This window comes from Pinus tabuliformis, chromosome 2_2, assembly GCF_031772625.1.
Source record: "Pinus tabuliformis cultivar Carrire ecotype Pingquan chromosome 2_2, CPIR1, whole genome shotgun sequence".
NCBI lineage: Eukaryota > Viridiplantae > Streptophyta > Pinopsida > Pinales > Pinaceae > Pinus > Pinus tabuliformis.
Window position 1 is genome coordinate 749204151 of NC_142300.1, and position 20075 is coordinate 749224225.

Sequence of the window (20075 nt, forward strand, 5' to 3'; positions counted from 1 at the left end):
AATTTAACAATATCGTAAGGGAATGTAAGGATTAAGTACTTTTATTTTTATTTTATTTTATTTTATTTATTTATTTATTTATTTTATTTATTTTTATTTTTTTATTTTTTTTTATATCGGCTTCCAACTATGCAGAACTTGTCCTCTCCACAAAATTACATTCTTTCCATGCTTGTGTGAAAAATATGTTCTTAATTGGATAAATCCCAAGCTTAATTTCCATCCGGCTAACCAACATGATAAATCAATATATGCCAAAGGATGTCTACACTCTACAATATACACATACTTCGGATCTACCCTATTGAACTAGGTTGCTGCCCATGCTCACGTTGGTATTCACTTCCCTGAACTGGAGGTAACTAATTACCCTAATTTGCTGGTGTAGGAAGCCTTTGAATAGCATATAACCCTCCCCCTTGGCTCGGTGTAGGACCAAAAAAACCCTCTTGTGTAGCATGTGAAGCAGGAAAGCTAGAAGCCATATAGTGCCTCGGATCATGCTGAGCAATAGATGGAGAGTGCACAGGTAGTGATTGCATGTATTGTTGATACATATCAGATGCAGCTACAGGTTGATTTAATGATGAAGCAAGTGGCTCCGTGACAGTCCCTTGTGCAGGAGATTCTACATCCATAACATACTTTGTATGTCGATCTTCTGCCCTCTTCACAGATTGCTTAATTGCACAAGCAATCTTTAATTTATGCTTTTATGTTTCACTCGATTTCATAGCACTTTCTTCTGAGGCCAGTTTTTTCCTGGTGAGATAAGCATGTACGGAATGAGAGAAGCTAGGTTTATAGGAGAAAAATAACCCACACAATGGCTTCCCTTCAATATGTGATTCAATAGTGTATCCATAATGAAACACATCAGTTATTTTTTCTTCAAATATCTTCTCTTCAACAGGATTGAAAGTGTACATAAAAGGTTTGTCTTTAGGCTTCACATCATGCTTAGGTGTATCTCTCTCCTTCTTAGGATCATTTGAAGAGACATGGTGCTCTTGATGCTTTCTTTTCAACTCCAAGAAAATTTCTCTGCCTTTTTCTCATCTTGTCCATTTTCCATTTTCATTTATGTATCCAAATAATACATGTCATCCAGGGCTTCCAAGTTTCCATTGCACCCTCCTATGAATATGAGAATGCCTCTCGTGAAATCCAAACAATCTCTAGCAATAGAGAATCTAGAAAAGGTCCTTGACCTGTGGTTGCTACCTTGGTCCACACTCCCGTCTCTATGTTTAGGATGTAAAGATCATCAAATAAATTACGATCATTAGTAAATCAACTAAAAAAAAACAAATTCTTTTGAACGGATATTGTTTCATGGCCTGCTCGAGGTACTAATATCTAGCTAGTTGTGTTGAAATCTTTCCACACAAGTGTATCTGTATCAAGGACATAGACATCAGACAAATAAGGTTATGATGCATCCTCCACACCCAAGACTATAATCTTTTTCTTCCATGACGAGCAAGTGTGGCTATCTCTTTGAGATGATGGTGTACCACTGGTTTCATCCCTTGTCCAAATTAAGTTAACTATGTCGAGTATGTGAAGGTCGTTGTAATATATCTCTTTAGATTCATCTTGAGGTTTTCCGCAACCTCAAAATATAAATAGACGTCAATCAATGAGTGTAACACCATGCCCCTCATGAGTTGTTGGTCCTTCATCACTTTCGTTAGATTGCACCCATGTATTTGTAGCAATGTCCAACATATGCAAATCTCGTAGAGGGTTATTCCCATCTGTCCCACCGAAAAAAAATAAATGTGTTCCCACAGTGGTATAGGTGTGGCTCTCTGTGGGAGAGGGCAGGGTTCCTTTCACCATAGGCTTACTCCATGTCTGCTTGCCCGAATCAAAGACATGAACATCATTTGTCTGCCAGTTTTCCTTAACATAGGCACCAAAAACATACTTCAAGAACATAAATGAATATTTCATTAAGCAAGATATCGTGATGTCAACCAATTGATCTCGTCCATCAAATTTAAAACCTTGTAATGTAATGCAATTTTGGCTAGAGAAACCCCTCTCCTTTATACCTAGGTCCTTGTTTCTCCAGGTTTCGATCTAAAAGGTATTGCTCCACCGGGGTCTCGAAATCACTAAATTCAATAATAGATTTCCCACATTTAAGGTGATTCCTTCATAAAAGCGCATAGTGGGCAAGTCAAGTCTTATTGTAAGTAAATTACCCAAAAAATGCATTGGTTCATTTGGGTTGGGTGCATCAATATCAAAAATCTTAAGAGATACATGTTTCTAGATTTCAAACACATTGTTTCCCAAGGATTCATGCTAAATCAAGTAAGGAGATGGTCAAATAATGCAAGGCCCTAGTGGGGTAGGCTCCACACATGTGGATGCATAAAAATATGTGTAATGCATGAAAATATGTTGAGGGTTGAGGTCTCATAGAAGGGGTAATGGTGTGACCATGTACAAGGACTTTTATTGACTGAGACCAACTTTGACTGATGTTCATGATGACTCAATGTGAGATGTATGAAAAAACAATAATCCAAGGGCTAAGAAGCTCATCAACTAAGATAGGTGTACATAGAACATGCTTATGGCTTGATGTTAATGATGACTCAAGGTGTACATAGAACATTCTTATGGCTTGATGTTCATGATGACTCAATGTGAGATGTATGAAAAAACAATAATCCAAGGGCTAAGAAGCTCATCAACTAAGCTAGGTGTACATAGAACATGCTTATGGCTTTGGAGGAGTGTGTCGATGCACAACTTTACACAAGTGAAATAACTTAGAAGGATCTAGAGTCAACTAGGTGAAAAAAACACTCATAAGCATTTGTCTAGTACAACTCTGTCATAGTTGGGCTATACAACTCTATCATAGTTGGGCTATAGATACAATATAATAAATTGGCCCATCATATATAAGTACAATCTCACTTACAAAATAATACAACATGATCATGGACATGACAAATTGACATTACAAATGACCAGAAGATAATTAAAAAGTTGCTTCAAATCTGCATCTGGGAGTCTTGTAACTGCAACTCTTTTGGCACAACATCATCTTCAACACTTGAGTTAACCCTCATGCAAACTGAGGGGAAACAAAATCTATGTAGAGTCTAATTTTAGGTCGAATCCCACCAAGGGTGGATTCATGGTGAATTTTATAGGGTAGAAAAGGGTTGTGTCCCTTTGTCTTGTCAAGGAAATGAAGCACACAAGGTGAATCAGAAGCACAAATAAAAATTGACAAATTTTCACCAACTCTCTCTACTTAGAGAAGGGGAAAAATGTTAATGTAGCACTCTATCTAGTATAAATATTATATTTCTTCACACGGCATAGAGTTGTGACGATATCTTTCATGTGTGAAGTAAAAGTGAGGAATTTTTGAAGGGTCCCTCTACCTAAAAGAGAAGCCACTCTACTTCATGAAGAAAAAATCAAAATCTAAGAGTTGCTCTACCTACAGAAGAATTCATTCTACCCTGTGAAATAAAAGTGAAAATTTTCCAAGTGTGCCTCTGTGTAATGGAGTCATTTCACCTGAAGAAGAACTCACTCGTTATTGTGAAGACAATGAAAATCTGTGAAAGTTAGTTATGCCTAATGAAGGAGCTGCTTTACCTAAAAAATTCTATAATGTAGGAAATGTGGAAATCGACAAATTGTGGCTCCACCTAATTCCTTTGAGAAGAATTCACTTTCTCCAGTAAAGAAAAAGTGAAAATTAGCTAAGGCTAGTTGCACCTAATGACGTAATCACTCTAGGTAAAGAAGAACTTACCATTCCCAATGAAGGAAAAGTGTAAATTGGTCAAGTGTGGCTCCACCTAATGAATGAGATGTTGCACCAAAAGAAGAACTCACTATGCCTAGTAAAGAAAAAGTGAAACTTGGCTATAGTAAAGAAAAAGTGAAACTTGGCTATGTATGGCTTCACCTAGTGAAGGAGTCACTTTGACTAAAGAAGAAGTCTCTCACTCAAGTTAGTGAAGAAAGAAATTGATAAATTTGTTAAGGGTTTATCCATCTCAAAAATGGGGGAAAATAAGTTCAATTCTCCACTTTTGGAGAAGCACTAGTATAGAGGTGTCTAAGTAGGGGGGGCATATAGGTACTTGTTGAATAGCTCTCAAGAAGGAGCGATCAAAGAGTCTTTCAAGTGTGGAATTTTGAGTCATTTTAGACTAATTTCTACTAATTGGAAGTTGTGTGAAGAATTGTGGTTGTGTATGATTCTTCATTACATAATTCATGGGAAGGCTCTCCCCTTTGAAACGTAAGGTAAAAAAATGATTCTTATCAATATTTTTTTGAACTTGCAAAGTAAACCTCCTCCGTAGAAAACTATTAGTTTTAACCCGATAAGTCCAAAAAGTCCTTACAATGCCCTTCCTTCTTACGTGGAACTTTAATGTGCATGAAATCCACATCAAAGAAGCGGAGATGCATTCAAATGGTCATTAGAAGAGATGCCAAGTGATCTTGCTAAGATAGTAAGAAACCTTGTTGTGCATATAGAGCAAGCCTAAGAGGAGAAAAATTAGGTAAATAATTAGTTGTTGTGGAATTTTTCATAAATAAATAAACAATTGAAGGGAAAATAATATACAATGGAAGCATAGATTCCAATGAGAGAACTCATGGATCAAGGAAGTCACCTTCTGATTCCACTTTGTTAAGAGTCATCATAGAGTTATCATAATTTGATAAAAAGGTAGAAATACCCACTAATAATCTTCAATGAATATGAAATAAAGCAAAATTGCCAACTTTTGATGCAAATTTGAGAATGAGGCAAGACGTTGAAGCTTGGTTAACAATAAGCCAAAATGTAAGATTGGAAATATATAATTGGTTTGGAATACCTCATTGTCATGGGAGTCTTGTAACTACAACTCTTTTGGCACACCATCATCTTCAACACTTGAGTTAACCCTCATGCAAACTCAGGGGAAACAAAATCTATGTAGTCTCTAAGTTTATGTCAAATCCCACTAAGTGTCGATTCATGGTGAATTTTATAGCGCAGAAAAGGGTTTTGTCCCTTTGTCTTGTCAAGGAAATGAAGAACAAAAGGTGAATCAGAAGCATAAATAAAAATTGACAAATTTTCACCAACTCTCTCTGCTTAGAGAAGGGGAAAAATGTTAATGTAGCACTCTATCTAGTATAAATATTATATTTGTTTACATGGCATAGAGTTGTGACAACATCTTTCAAGTGTGAAGTAAAAGTGAGGAATTTTTTAAGGGTCCCTCTACCTAAAGAAGAAGCCACTCTACTTCATGAAGAAAAAATCAAAATCAAAGAGTTGCTCTTCCTACAGAAGAATTCATTCTACCCAGTGAAATAAAAGTGAAAATTGTCTAAGTGTGGCTCTGTGTAATGGAGTCATTTCACCTCAAGAAGAACTCACTCCTTATTGTGAAGACAGTGAAAATCTGTGAAGGTTAGCTATGCCTAATGAAGGAGCCTCTCTACCTACAAACTTTCTATACATAATGTAGGAAACATGCAAATCGACAAACTATGGCTCCACCTAATGGCATTGAGAAGAATTCACTTTGTCGAGTGAAGAAAAAGTGAAAATTAGCTAAGGTTGGTTGCACCTAATGACGTAATCACTCTAGGTAAAGAAGAACTTACCATTCCCAATGAAGGAAAAGTGTAAATCGACTAAGTGTGGCTCCACCTAATGAATGAGATGTTGCACCAAAAGAAGAACTCACTATGCCTAGTAAATAAAAAGTGAAACTTGGCTATGTATGGCTTCACCTAGTGAAGGAGTCACTTTGACTAAAGAAGAAGTCTCTCACTCATGTTAGTGAAGAAAGAAAGTGATAAATTTGTTAAGGGTCTATCCATCTCAAAAATTAGGGACAATAAGTTCAATTCTCTGCTTTTGGAGCAGCACTAGTATAGAGGTGTCTAAGTAGGGGGGGAATATAGTTACTTGTTGAATAGCTCTCAAGAAGGAAAGATCAAACAATCTTTCAAGTGTGCAATTTTGAGTCATTTTAGAATAATTTCTACTAATTGGAAGTTGTGTGAAAATTGTGGTTGTGTATGATTCTTCATTACATAATTCATGGGAAGACTCTCCCCTCTGAAATGTAAGGTAAAAAATTGATTCTTATCATTATTTTTTTGAACTTGCAAAGCAAACATCATCCCTTGAAAGCTATTAGTTTTAACACGATAAGTCCAACAAGTCCTTACAATGCCCTTACTTCCTACGTGGAACTTTAATGTGCGTGAAATCCACATCAAAGAAGCATAGATGCATTCAAATGGTCATTAGAAGAGGTGCCAAGTGATATTACTAAGATAGTAAGAGGCCTTGTTGTGCATATAGAGCAAGCCTACGAGGAGCAAAATTAGGTGAATAACTAGTTGTTGTGGATTTTTGCATAAATAAATAAACAATGGAAGCATAAATTCCAATGAGAGAACTCATGGATCAAGGAAGTCACTTTCTAATTCCACTTTGTTAAGTGCCATCATTGTTATAGACATTTTTGGGCACTGCAACCCCAAGCATAAATGTCCATAAACCAAGGGCTCCTAAGTCCCTAAAGGTGTTGTTCCAACCCCTAAAAGAACAAGGTCAACTGATTACATCTTCTCCCAGAAGTTCTCCATGAAAAACTACTCAGAACTGGTCAAAACTGGACCATTTCACCTGCTCCATAGGCAAAGTGCGCTGCATCCCACCTAAATACACACAGTAGGTGCGATGCATGTCAAAAATCCCTTCTATGGGGTGCGATGGGCGAGAAGGGACAAATGGCAGGGTCAATCCGCAAGGTGGAGGAGCATGGAATCTTCTAGAAACTTCTCCTGTGACACTTGCCTCTCTGAATTCGACCAGGGATGAGTAAGAGGTCATCAATCTCCAAGTGGAATCAAGAACTATCAGAGAGAAGACACTAATCAAATCTCAAAAGCTAACTCACCCCCCTTGCAAACATCTATATATGGATCCCTCATCCCGGAGATCCAGGAGGCTGGAATTTTATATCTTGTAAGGAAGTGCTGTTGTTGTTTTGGTGCAATATCATAGTGTTGGGTGATCTAAGTTTTTCATGAGGTGAAGAAGGGATTCTTGCTGAGGGGATGACGCTGGGTCAGGACAATTAGTTGTAATCTCCTTTGCTCTTTCTTGATTATTAATAAAGCTATTCAAGTTTTCCTCCACATTCTTGTATGATTAATGATATGTACTTTTATGTGGTCAATGTACATCTGATCCTATATTGTTTATGATAATAGATCTCTGTTCTTGGATAGTATTATGCTGCTTTGATTCTACAGGTACTCCTTGAAGCTGGGTAAACGAGGAAGCGATTGGCAAAGATCTACCAGAAGAGAGAGGAATCAAGAAAGGAACCAAGCACAAGACAAAGGTTGGTCTCCTTCTTTCTTCTCTCATCTACTTCTCATAAAGGAAAACGAAAGTAGTTCTACTGTGTTTGTTTCTAAGGTAGCTATCACCCTTAGTGGGACTAGAAGTTCTGTATAGACACTAGTTTTCCCAATAAAAAATGGCGACTCCACTGGGGAGCGACTAGATTGTTTGTTTATCTACATTTGTTTACTTTATAAACTTGCAGACGGAGCGTGAAGTTGAGCGAGGTAGCCTTCGAGCTGCATTTGCTATGCAAATGCAAAGTAGATAAATGCCGCTTCAGTCTATCTCTGGGTTTTTTTTATGAATTAAACAATTGATTTACAAGCTCTTTAATTGCCCTTGTGGTGGCTCTAGTAATCTCTTTAGATCTACCCCTGTGATTGATTTACTGATTACCACTTGCTCGGCATAAATCCCTGAACTGAACTGCAAACTGTGACCCGAAACCCAATCAAAGTCTCATCCCTGGTCCAATGCACTGTTTTTTCCGTGAACTTCAAATGCATCGCACTTCCCGAGTGTAGTAGGTGCGTTGCATTTCAGTTTCACTGTGTTACAGGTGCGCTGGTCAGACAAGGCCTTGTTCCTAAATTTTGGTTTCTGTGTTCACTCTTTTCAGATTTATTTAGGAGTTTTGCTGCCTGTAGTCAGTTCACCTCTGTTTGAAACCCTTTTCCTTGCTATTATTCCGCCTCCATTGTGCAAAGAACTATAAATGTTTTTATGTATTTTTTAAGTCATTTTCAGTTCTCCTTTACAAAGAAGTAGCATAATTGTATTGTCATTTCTTGATTTGAAAGTGTCGCAAGTGTTGTCTTCAGTCATAGAAGAGAATCTGATTGTTCTTGATAGTCAATTACCCTGTTACTCTTGTATTTGAACTGAATTAGTAGTTTTTCTAGTGTCAAAAGCAAGTTTTCAATTCCAAATCGCAAAGTGTTGTCATTATCCTCATTTTGTTTTGAAAAAGAAACTTGTTAGTATTTGTCACTTTGAAAAATAATTCAGATTTGCACTTAGCTTTATTTTTATCATTTACACATTAAGAAGGCTGAAAACAAATACATGCATGTGCATTTGCATTTAGACTGTTTGTTGGTTTGATTTAGGACAGTGCATATAGTGTGTGCTCTTTGCTCTTTGTTGAAACAACGCCATCTCTCTTTCCTTAGTAGCTAGGATTTTCATTTGCAAAAAAAAGACTAAATGACTGTTTATCATCTTAGATTGCATTTTAGGAATTGTACATATACATACGCGGTGAACCTGAAAGGAAAATTTCTTAAGTAAGACCAACTATAAAATAAATTTAATGAATCTAAAAACACTTTGGAACCTAACGCACAACATCTAGAAGTCTAGGCTAGAGACGTATTCCGGCGTCGTAAAGCCTAGTAACTGTTGTTTTCACTATTGGTTGGGTGATTCCTCCACTTTGAGACGATAAGTGCCAGTACGGAATTGTGCTCCCATGTACCGTCGAGTATATTTTGGGAGACCATAATAGGCTTTATTCATTATCCATAGGAAGCCGTTTCTACCGCCCTATCGATCACAATGCACTGAACACAGCATTCGGGAAGATTGACTGTCGTACCGTAAAAAGTATTCTGCAGTTTTGCGATTGGTTTGGTAATCCCTCTGTCTAGATTTCCAGAGCAGTCCCTTTCGTTCCTTTTCAGACTCCTTAACAGAAAAGGTCCATCTAAGCACTTGTTACTTCAAGCTCATTAAAAATCGGAGGCGACTAGAGTCATCTTTTGTTTTTTCTCGACTCTTAAAAATTGAAAGAAAAAGTTGTGTCAAAGCGTCTAAAATTTATTTTAAACCGAATAATTATCACCTTTCCTACGTTGGTCTTAGGTTGAGGAAAATGGAGTCCACCAACCAAGGAGTTCCCCTTGGGGGAAATCCTAGCCCTTTCTCCTCTTAGGGAGATGTTGGTGCACCTCGTATGGCCAGATTGTCGCTTCCAGGATTGACAATTGGTTTGCCCGTATGGCTCTTCTCAACCTCCGTCGTTCAGAACACCGCGATTCCTGAACAATCGAGTCAGTAACTAAACGATTCCAAGGTTACCCCCCAACCCTCTACTTCGTCCAATTCTTCCTCTCCTCCTTCCTCTTCGCTTGATGAAGCTGGTAAAGCCAAAAATCAAGTACCTGAGAAGAAGAAGGAAAAGAAGAAGAAAGAGAAGAAGAAGAAGGAGCCAAAGGCGAAAAGGGGCAACCAAACATCGTCTAGCGAAAATCCACACACTGCACTGACCAGGCCTAAATCGCCATGTGTCATTTTCAAAGGAGACCACTATCATCGAGATTGTCCTTGCATCCCTTGGATCTTAAGGGACTGGTCTCCTCGTTTGCACAATCAGGTGTCGTCAACCTCTGGTGATCATGTTGAAAGTACACCGTCAACTAGTGAAAGTGAAGCCCTTGGACAAAAAGGAAAATATAAATTTCCTTATAGATTGTGTGAAGGTGATCACGTCATCCACCGTTGTCCCTTCTTAGATGAGGCTAAAAGAGTTTTTGAGGACCGTCTGGTTTCACCGTTACGGCTCCCTCGTGGATATAAGAAACTCTTGCCAAGTCCGTCACTAGTTGAAAATCCGGCTGACACACCCTTGTGGTTGGCTAAAGCATCTATGATTGAAGAAAAACCATCTGAATCCATACCAGATGAAAGTCAAAAGGTCGAGACGGCAGTTGACCCGGTCTTGCCTTCAGAGGATCCATCTTCAGATGATACAATCACCAAAGAGAACAAGAACAACACCGTTCAAATTCTCTTCGTAAACACAGACTCCGATGAACATGGGGGAAATCTACCTGTTCCTTTACCACAGGAAGGAAGTTCTTCAAATTCATATCCGGTCGTCTATTCGGTCCCACCTCCAAGCAACCTAGTTGTTTCCTTTGACTGGAATCTACTAGGCAGACCCCATTTACCGGCTAGTGTACCATTCTGAATCATTGCTCAAGTATATAGAATGGTCATGGCCGGTACCATCATAGATGAAGGGGCTTCTGTGAGTATCCTTTCCTCAACTGCTTGGAAAGCACTTGGTTCGCCATCACTTTTTCCTGAGATGAGAAATCTAACAGGCTTTGACAAAGGAACCAGTCGACCGTTAGGGATGCTTCCCAATGTGCCCATAACATTGAGAGGGAAAACCGTTCACATGAACGTAATGGTAGTCCAAGGACCCCTGGATTATAATCTACTCCTCAGACGAGACTCTATTTATGGCATGGGAGCCATTGTCTCATCACTCTTTAGAGTAATGTGTTTTCCGCACGAAGGAAGAGTGGTCAAGCTCATAGACCAGCTTTCATTTCCCGGTTCACACATGGAAAATAGTCATATACCAACCCTGAATGGTCTTTCCATGCAAGGAACGTCTCATCAATCCCCAGTCCGTCCTCCTGATGAGCGCAAGTGATTCAGAGGATATGACTGAAACCCAGGGCGCATGCACCCTAGTCTGCTTCAGCAAGGAAACTTCAGGTATAGGGTAGGTTTATGTGACGGATGTATGACCAGTCTGACACACCCGTCCATTTAGGAAAATGGGATTAGGCTGGAATAAGATTCCCTCATCAAATTTATGTGAGTGGAGGCGTCTGCACCATTCACCGTTTTCTATTTCGGTAGACATCGCCGAAGAAGTGTTTTGTTTGTGATGCAGATAGAACAATCTTTGGTAACCTGAAAAAGGTAGGCCTTTCCTAGCAAAACAAATATTTTGTCTGCAAATTGAGGGGTAACCTCGAAACTCTATTTCTCTATACCTGGAGGCATGCAAACCTTTCGGCATGCAAGTGAAAAGCGACCAGCATAACGCTAACTTCATACATTCGCTAACTATAACTGCATAAGTTAGGTGAGTGGTCGGACCGACCATTCGTTTTGCAGGGGGCCTTTTGTCCCAAAAGGCACTGGCGAAGTAAAGGAGAGAGTTTCCTACCTAACCTTAGTGGTTAGCTAACCCCATAAACAGTAGTTGGTCACTCCTAGCTTGCATGTGAAAGGTAGCAGAGCAAAGCTTTGTAAGGTGCAAGCTCCATAAAAATGGCATCTTAGATGAGACATTCTTATTATATGATTGGATCGAGCGGTTTTAACGCGGACTTCAAGCTTGTTAAAAAATAAACATAAGCAATGAGCAAGTGTTTCCCCCGGCTTTTAAGCTCATATTAAAATAAAAAATGAACCAATTTCAGTAAATAACCGTCGTGAATGTAGTACTTCAGCCTTTAAAGCCTTGGTCGTGTTCTCATCATCACCTCCACTCTGTATTGGCCGATCATTCACCTCCACTTGATTGTTTACCCCTTTTGAGGAACAGCTGCGAAGAGTGATCCTGTAAGCCATCCTTGTAACACTGCTGTGATTGGAAAATTCCAAACCTTAACTGGAATCAGCTGCTACCCGAATTTATCACTCGTTCCTCAAAGACAAGTCTCCTTTAAGCTCTTTTCAACTGACTCGTAAAATATGAAAAGATTGTCGAGCCATTGGCATCTCCAGCTCGTTAAAGTGACCGGAAGTGCTATCCCTCCTTTAGATTTTAATCTTTTCGGACCTGAGGGATTATTACACAAAATGGTCAAGCGCTTGTTTTGTTCGGCTCGTTAAAAGTACCGAAAATTCATCCCTTCTATATTATTTTATACTTTTTTGGACTTAAGGGATTAGATGACGAAAAAGGATTTTTGGAGTTTCCTTTACATCCCTTTTCAGACTCTCTAAAATTGAAAAGGACCGAGTTATCTTTGTCGTTAAACTCATTAAAACCTAATAGTGACAAACTTGTCCATAACAGACAAGAAAGAGTTTCACTATCGCTAGGCTCGTTAAAACATAGCGATGGGTTTGCCCGAAGGGCAAATTATAGAACAAGCATATGTTATCCTCCTCAAGATTGACAAAAACAAAGAGGTACTGGTCAGGAATGACTGGGGAAAAATTGGGAAGAAAACTTGAAGAAACTTTGTTGGTAGCAAGTCGCTCTTGAACATGACACTTTCACTCTGCATCCAAGTCGGGTTGGGTTGTTCCATTCACTGGTCACATCACCATGGTTCCATCACACCATCCACATTTGGGGTTAATGCTACCAATCCATCATGTCAGTGTCGCCGATATGTTCAAGGGAAGTCGCTCAGAGAATTCACCTGTGTCTCACCCACTGCAATACATTTACGCTCCATTCTTTCATGACCGCCACCCTAAACCTTATATCACCAGATCGTTTTCACCTCCATTAAAATCATTTGCTCCGTTCTGTGTCATTGATGTGGGATCCACTAAGGCCCTCCTATAACGGATCGCTTCTTGTCGACATCAGCTAATTATCCAAGAAGTCGATCTAGGAACAACCCTTTCAATACTTTGAAGCTTGCATGCCTCAATGGCAAATTTCTCACTTCCGGCGACAGGTTTACATCAATGGCCTTCGACCGAAAGATTTTGCGTGGTGTTTGACACCAAGTCCTTTATTCACACCACGTAAATTGTATTGTAGTACCTTGAGGGTCATCATCATTATCGGTGATTCCTCTCACGCCTGTTAACAGCTTACATCATTGGCTGGTAATCAGGCAATGTCTTTCCATGTTCGACTTCGGAACATCTCTCACATGGATTGACTTGTACTTTGAGTGAAGATCGAATGAGATTGAAGACCCCGGATCTAGTTTCATCCATCCGGGCTACGATATATATTCAAGAAAATAAAGAAATCAAATGTACATCATTTCAGCGCAGATAATCATCCAATCTAAGGGATGATGGCTCTACCAGAATCATCAGTCTACACTCAAACAATTGTCTATCTCATGTACATGAAAATGAATTTATAAAGCTGAGCATGGGAATGCCCGCCTCAGCTAGATCATGAAAATATTATGAAGATAATGTATTGTATTGTATCTTATTACAGGTCTCCTTCCAGCTTGAAAGAACTTCGGATCCTCATGATAAAGCATTTCACTCGACATCAAAAAGATTAACGAACTCATTCTTTAGGGGGCAACTGTTATAGACATTTTTGGGCACTGCAACCCCAAGCATAAAAGTCCATAAACCAAGGGTTCCTAAGTCCCTAAAGGTGTTTTTCCAACCCCTAAAAGAACAAGGTCAACTGATTACATCTTCTCCCAGAAGTTCTCCATGAAAAGCTACTCAGAACTGGTCAAAACTGGACCATTTCACCAGATCCATAGGCAAAGTGCGCTGCATCCCACCTAAATACACACAGTAGGTGCGTTGCATGTCAAAAAGCCCTTCTATGGGGTGCGACGGGCCAGAAGGGACAAATGGCAGGGTCAATTTGCAAGGTGGAGGAGCATGGAATCTTCTAGAAACTTCTCCTGTGACACTTGCCTCTCTGAATTCGACCAGGGATGAGTAAGAGGTCATCAATCTCCAAGCGGAATCAAGAACTATCAGAGAGAAGACACTTATCAAATCTCAAAAGCTGACTCACCCCCCTTGCAAACATCTATATATGGATCCCTCATCCCAGAGATCCAGGAGGCTGGAATTTTGTGTCTTGTAAGGAAGTGCTGCTGGTGTTTTGGTGCAATTTCATAGTGTTGGGTGATCTGAGCTTTTCATGAGGTGAAGAAGGGATTCTTGCTGAGGGGATGACGCTGGGTCAGAAAAATTGGTTGTAATCTCCTTTGCTCTTTCTTGATTATTAATAAATCTATTCAGGTTTTCCTCCACATTCTTGTATGATTAATGATATGTACTTTTATGTGGTCAATGTACATCTGATCCTATATTGTTTATGATAGTAGATCTCTGTTCTTGGATAGTATTATGCTTTTTTGGTTCTACAGTACTCCTTGAAGCTGGGTAAACGAGGAAGCGAATGGCAAGGATCTACCAGAAGAGAGAGGAATCAAGAAAGGAACCAAGCGCAAGACAGAGGTTGGTCTCCTTCTTTCTTCTCTCATCTACTTCTCATAAAGGAAACCGAAAGTAGTTTTACTGTGTTTGTTTCTAAGGTAGCTATCACCCTTAGTGGGACTAGCAGTTCTGTATAGACACTAGTTTTCCCGATAACAATCATAGAGTTATCATAATTTGATAAAAAGGTAGAAATACCCACTAATAATATTCAATGAATATGAAATAAAGAAAAATTGCCAACTTTTGATGCAAAGATGAGAATGATGAAAGAAGTTGAAGCTTGGTTAGCAATAAGCCAAAACGTGAGATTGGAAATATATAATTGGCTGGGAATACCTCATTGTCATAGGAGTCTTGTAACTGCAACTCTTTTGGACAAACATCATCTTCAACACTTCAGTTAACCCTAATTCAAACTCAGGGGAAACAAAATCTATGTAGAGTCTAATTTTAGGTCAAATCCCACCAAGGGTAGATTCATGGTGAAGCTTATAGGGTAGAAAAGGGTTGTGTCCCTTTGTCTTGTCAAGGAAATGAAGAAAACTAGTTGAATCAAAAGCAAAAATAAAAATTGAGAAATTTTCACCAACTCTCTCTACTTAAAGAAGTGGAAAAAAATGTTATTGTAGCACTCTATATAGTATAAATATTATATTTGTTTACATGGCATAGAGTTGTGACAACATCTTTCAAGTGTAAATTAAAAGTGAGTAATTTTGTTAGCATCCCTCTACCTAAAGAAGAAACCACTCTACTTCATGAAGAGAAAATCAAAATCAAAGAGTTTCTCTACCTATTGAAGAACTCATTCTATCCAGTGAAATAAAAGTAAAAGTTGTCTAAGTGTGGCTCTGTGTAATGGAGTCATTTCACCTCAAGAATAACTCACTCCTTATTGTGAAGACAATGAAAATCTGTGAAGGTTAGCTATGCCTAATGAAGTAGCTGCTCTACCTACAAACTTTCTATACATAATGTAGCAAAACATGCAAATCGAAAAAATGTGGCTCCACCAAATGGAATTGAGAATAATTCACTTTTTCTAGTGAAGAAAAAATGAAAATTAGCTAAGGCTTGTTGCACCTAATGACGTAATCACTCTAGGTAAAGAAGAAATTACCATTCCCAATGAAGGAAAAGTGTTAATCAGCTAAGTGTGGCTCCACCTAATGAACGAGATGTTGCACCAAAAGAAGAACTCACCTAAGCTGTTGATCTATCTTTTCTATCTGTCACTTACAATAATCTTTGGGTTTCCATGTAGCTTTTGAATTGTTTCCATAAATACAGTAGAAAGTGTACTAGCTTTAAATGGATGTGATAATGCTCAAAAGTGTGTATACTTGGTAAGTCTGTCAACTACCACCATGATGAAACTCTTTCCTTCAGACTTGGGTAAACCTGTGATAAAATCCATTGAAACCTCCTCCCAACGTTGGCTTGGAGTGGATAAAGGTTGTAATAGGCCCGGGGTATAATTGTTTCAACTTTATTTTGTTGGCAAACCAAACATTCCGCCACAAATTTTTGAATATCCAATTTAAGGCCATCCCAAAAAAAATCCTTCTTAACCCTGTGGTAAGTTTTTAAAAATCTTGAGTTCCCTCCTAATGGAGAAGTGTGCAATTCCATAAGAATCTTTTGTTTGAGTTGGGAATTCTTACATAGGTATAAGAGATCTTTGTACCATAATGAATCATTTTTCCAGCTAAATGTATCAGATGTACTAGAATCTTGTTGTATCTTTTGAATGAGTGCCCACACTTCTTCGTCATTCTTCCATTCCTCCCTTGCTTCATTTATCCAATCTAGTTGGATAATAGAAATGGCACACAACAATGCTTCCACATCCTCATACTTTCTTGAGAGTGCATCTGCCACAACATTTTTCTTCCCCTTTTTGTAGATGATTTCAAAGTCATAACCCAACATCTTTGTGACCCATTTTTGTTGCTCTTCGGAGGATAATCTTTGTTCTAAAAAGTATTTAAGGCTATCATGATCCGTTTTTACCTTGAAGTGTCTTCCCATTACGTAGGGTCGCCATTTCTTAAGTGTATGTAGTATTGCCAACATTTCCTTCTCACAAATAGCTTTGTGTAAATACTTTCCCTTGATTGGATGACTTTTGAAAGAAATGGGTCTTTCATATTGCATTAAAACAGCACTAATTCCATTTCCTGAAGCATCACATTCCACAATAAAGGTTTTTGTGAAGTCTGGCATAGCTAATACCAGTGCTTGGGACATTGCCTCTTTAAGATGTTTGAAGGCCTTTGTTGCTTCTGGAGTCCATGAAAATGCATATTTCTTCAATAATGTTATTAGAGGTGCTACTATTCTCCCATAATTCTTAACAAACTTGCGATAATATCCTGTCAACCTGAGAAATCCTCGCAGATGCTTTATGGATGTGGGGATTTTCCATTCCATAATGGCTTTAATTTTGCTAGGGTCTACCTTAACACCTTCATGAGATACAATATGACCCAGATATTCCACCTCTTGTGCTCCAAAGAAACATTGCGAGCTTTTTGCATATAATTGTTTCTCCTCCAATAGTTTGAGCACCCTGTCGACATGTTCAACATGATCCTTCCAAGACCTGTTGTAGATTAGTATATCACCAAAAAATACTAACACAAATTTTCTAAGGAAGGGTTTGAAAATGGAATTCATCAAACCTTGAAATGTAGAAGGTGCATTGGTAAGGCCAAAAGGCATGAACAAAAATTCATAATGACCCTCATGAGTTCGAAATACTATTTTTGGAATGTCTTCAGTCTTCATTCTGATTTGATGATATCCTGAATGAAGATCCAACTTGGTGAAGTAAATTGATCCATGCAATTCATCCAATAATTCATCAATGATAGGAATGGGAAATTTATCTTCAATAGTTAGCTTGTTGAGCTCCATATAATGCAGACACATGTGCCATGATCCATCCTTCTAGTGCACCAATACTAATAGAGCAGAGAAAGAACTTTGACTAGGTTGAATTATACTAGCCTCTAGCATTTCTACAACCATACGTTCAATTTCACTCTTTTGGGCATAGGGATATCTATACAGCCTGATGTTTGGAGGAACACTTCCTCGAACCAAATGAGTAGCATGATCATGATCACAAATAGGTGGGGGACCTTTGGGAGTCTCAAATACCTTGGAATGATTGTCCATGACTTTTTGGAGATCTAGAAAAATAGATGATTTCGATGTGGGAACCTCTAGTGAACATAATTGTGCAATTACTCCTTGGTGTTCCTTTTTTAGAAGCTTTGTCATACTGTTAGAGCTAATTATCTTTCTCAATTTCCCTACAATACCCCTTAATTCAACATCCTTTCCTTCTGCAGAAACTTTCATGAAAAGTTCTTGAAAATTAAAAGCTATTGTACCCAAGGATTATAGCCATTGGACTCCTAGTACAACATCAGCACCACCCATTGGAATGGAAAGCATTGGGATATTCAATACATATTCTCCCATGGATAGCTTGATATTATGGCACTTTCCAGAGCAATTTATGGTTCCTCCACTTGCAACCATCACTTGACACTCTGGTGTTGGATGTAGGAAGTAATTCAATTCCTTTTCTATCTTACAATGAATAAAATTATGGGTACTTCCCGAATCAATCAATGCTATTACCCTTTTTTTCTTGATATGTCCTTTTATCTTTATAGTTTGAGGAGTGGCAATTCCAGCGAATTCATTACAAGATATGGTCAGATTCATTTCTTCTTTATCTAGGGTTTGTTCCTAGACTATATCCTCTTCTTTTGACATTTCTTTTTCCTTTTATTCCTCCTCTTCACAATCTATGTCGAATAATTTCTTCTCAGCACACTTATGACCTTTAGTGTATTTTCTATCACAACTGTAACAAAGCCCTTTTGCTCTTTTTTATTCCAATTGTTGTGGTGTCAACCTTATAGGTTGTGGAAGGCTAGGGGCCAGAACACTTCCATCTTTATAGTTGTGAGTGGTAGGCTTCCTGGTTGCCATAATTTTTCTTTCCATTTTTCTTGCTAACCTGAATGCCTTCTCCAATGAATCAGGTTCCCAAAGGTGAACCTCATGTTGGATATTATCTTTTAAAGTCCCTATGAACACATCAATGCTATGCTCCTCTAGAATAACTTTTACCCTTATGTTCAATTTTTGGAAGTCCTCAATGTGCTCCATCATTAAACCCTTTTGTTTGAAATTTATCAACTGGCTAAAAAAGGTGTTTCTTTTTGTATCCTCATAATGTGCTATCAGTTCTTCCGTAAAAATTGCCCAAGTGACAATTTGTTTATGAGAGCAAAGCCATCGATACCATACAAACTGATTTGGTTCCAAATATAAAGTTGTAATACATACCTTTTGTGTGTTTTGCACATTATGGAGATCGAAAAATTGCTCCATCTGTAGTATCCATGTTCTAGGATCCTTGCCATCAAACTTCCTCATATCAATTTTTGGAACATGGTGGGTCTTCAATCCAGCATTAGAGTCTATGAAATCATGATAAACATTTCTTTTTTTCTCATCATGAGTTTCCTTTACTACCATTTCACCATTAGTGACCATTTCTTGTAGCAACTTATTCAAACTTATCTTCAAGTCTTCCATCTTATCGTCCATGCCATTCATCTTAGCTTCCATCTTAACATCCATGCCATTCATCTTAGCTTCCATCTTAGCATCCATGACATTCATCTTAGCTTCCACACCACTCATCTTAACTTACATGCCATTCATATTAGCTTCCACGACATTCATCTTGGCTTCATTTACCTCTAGTGAGAGTGAAATTTGTTGTACTTGGTCTTGTAATTTTGATATATCATGTTATATTTCTTCCTCTTCCTCATTAGTCATGTTAGAGCTTTCAGGTTTCTTACTAGGTGTTTCCATTTTCTTTCTTCGGGGCGTTAATTAATGCTAATAATTCTTCACTATCCCCTTTGAATTCCTTCAAACTAATTTTTCAAACCACTCTTATGAAAAATTAAAAAAAACTACACACCTTTTTTTTCACTTTGTAAGAGCTCGATATTGAATATGTTGTATCTCTGTAACTGTGGATCTTGAATATATAAAATCTCATCCTATGGTAGCCCTTTGAGTCCCCTTTATAACCCCACAAATCTTATCAAGATTGGATTCTCCAAGGAAGATTTATGCCAAATCTCCGAAAGTGACTTGCTTATATACTAGTTTAGTAGAGCAAACTTGTATGACGTGCCACATGTAACTGTTTCTCCCTTAGTACCTGAAACTAATGCATAGAAAACTACAGGTCGTCCTATTTCCAAAACTTCTTACCAAATTTCAATCTGATGCTAAAAAAAAAATTATGACAATTTTCCCCCGGTCACATATTTGGAATGTAATTCGGGAGTCTGCAAAAACCATAAATTCCTCAGATCATATCTCCGGAAATATAGCGAGACAAGCTCTGAAATTTGGACCCAAAGTTCAAAATGATTTCGGCTCAATTGGGTTTTTTTTGTAGCTTCTGAAACATCACAGACAAAGAGTTATAGCTAAAATTCCATGATGACCTGTTTGGAGCAGTGAAACCCTAGAATCCAAAGATCTGATACCAAAAGTTATGAAACCAGCTCACAAAAAGATAGAAAAGATAGATAAATGCCTTATAAATAAGCTTCTTCGAGGGGGCAACCTCCTTTACATTACACAAATGAAAAATTCTTAGATGATTCAAATG

At 38.2% G+C, this 20075-nt stretch overlaps 1 pseudogene; it reads right to left on the reverse strand.

The window, feature by feature from the left end:
* Nucleotides 1-296: 296 nt before the first annotated feature.
* LOC149194843 (uncharacterized) overlaps nucleotides 297-20075 on the reverse strand; it is a 52430-nt pseudogene continuing 32651 nt past the window's right edge.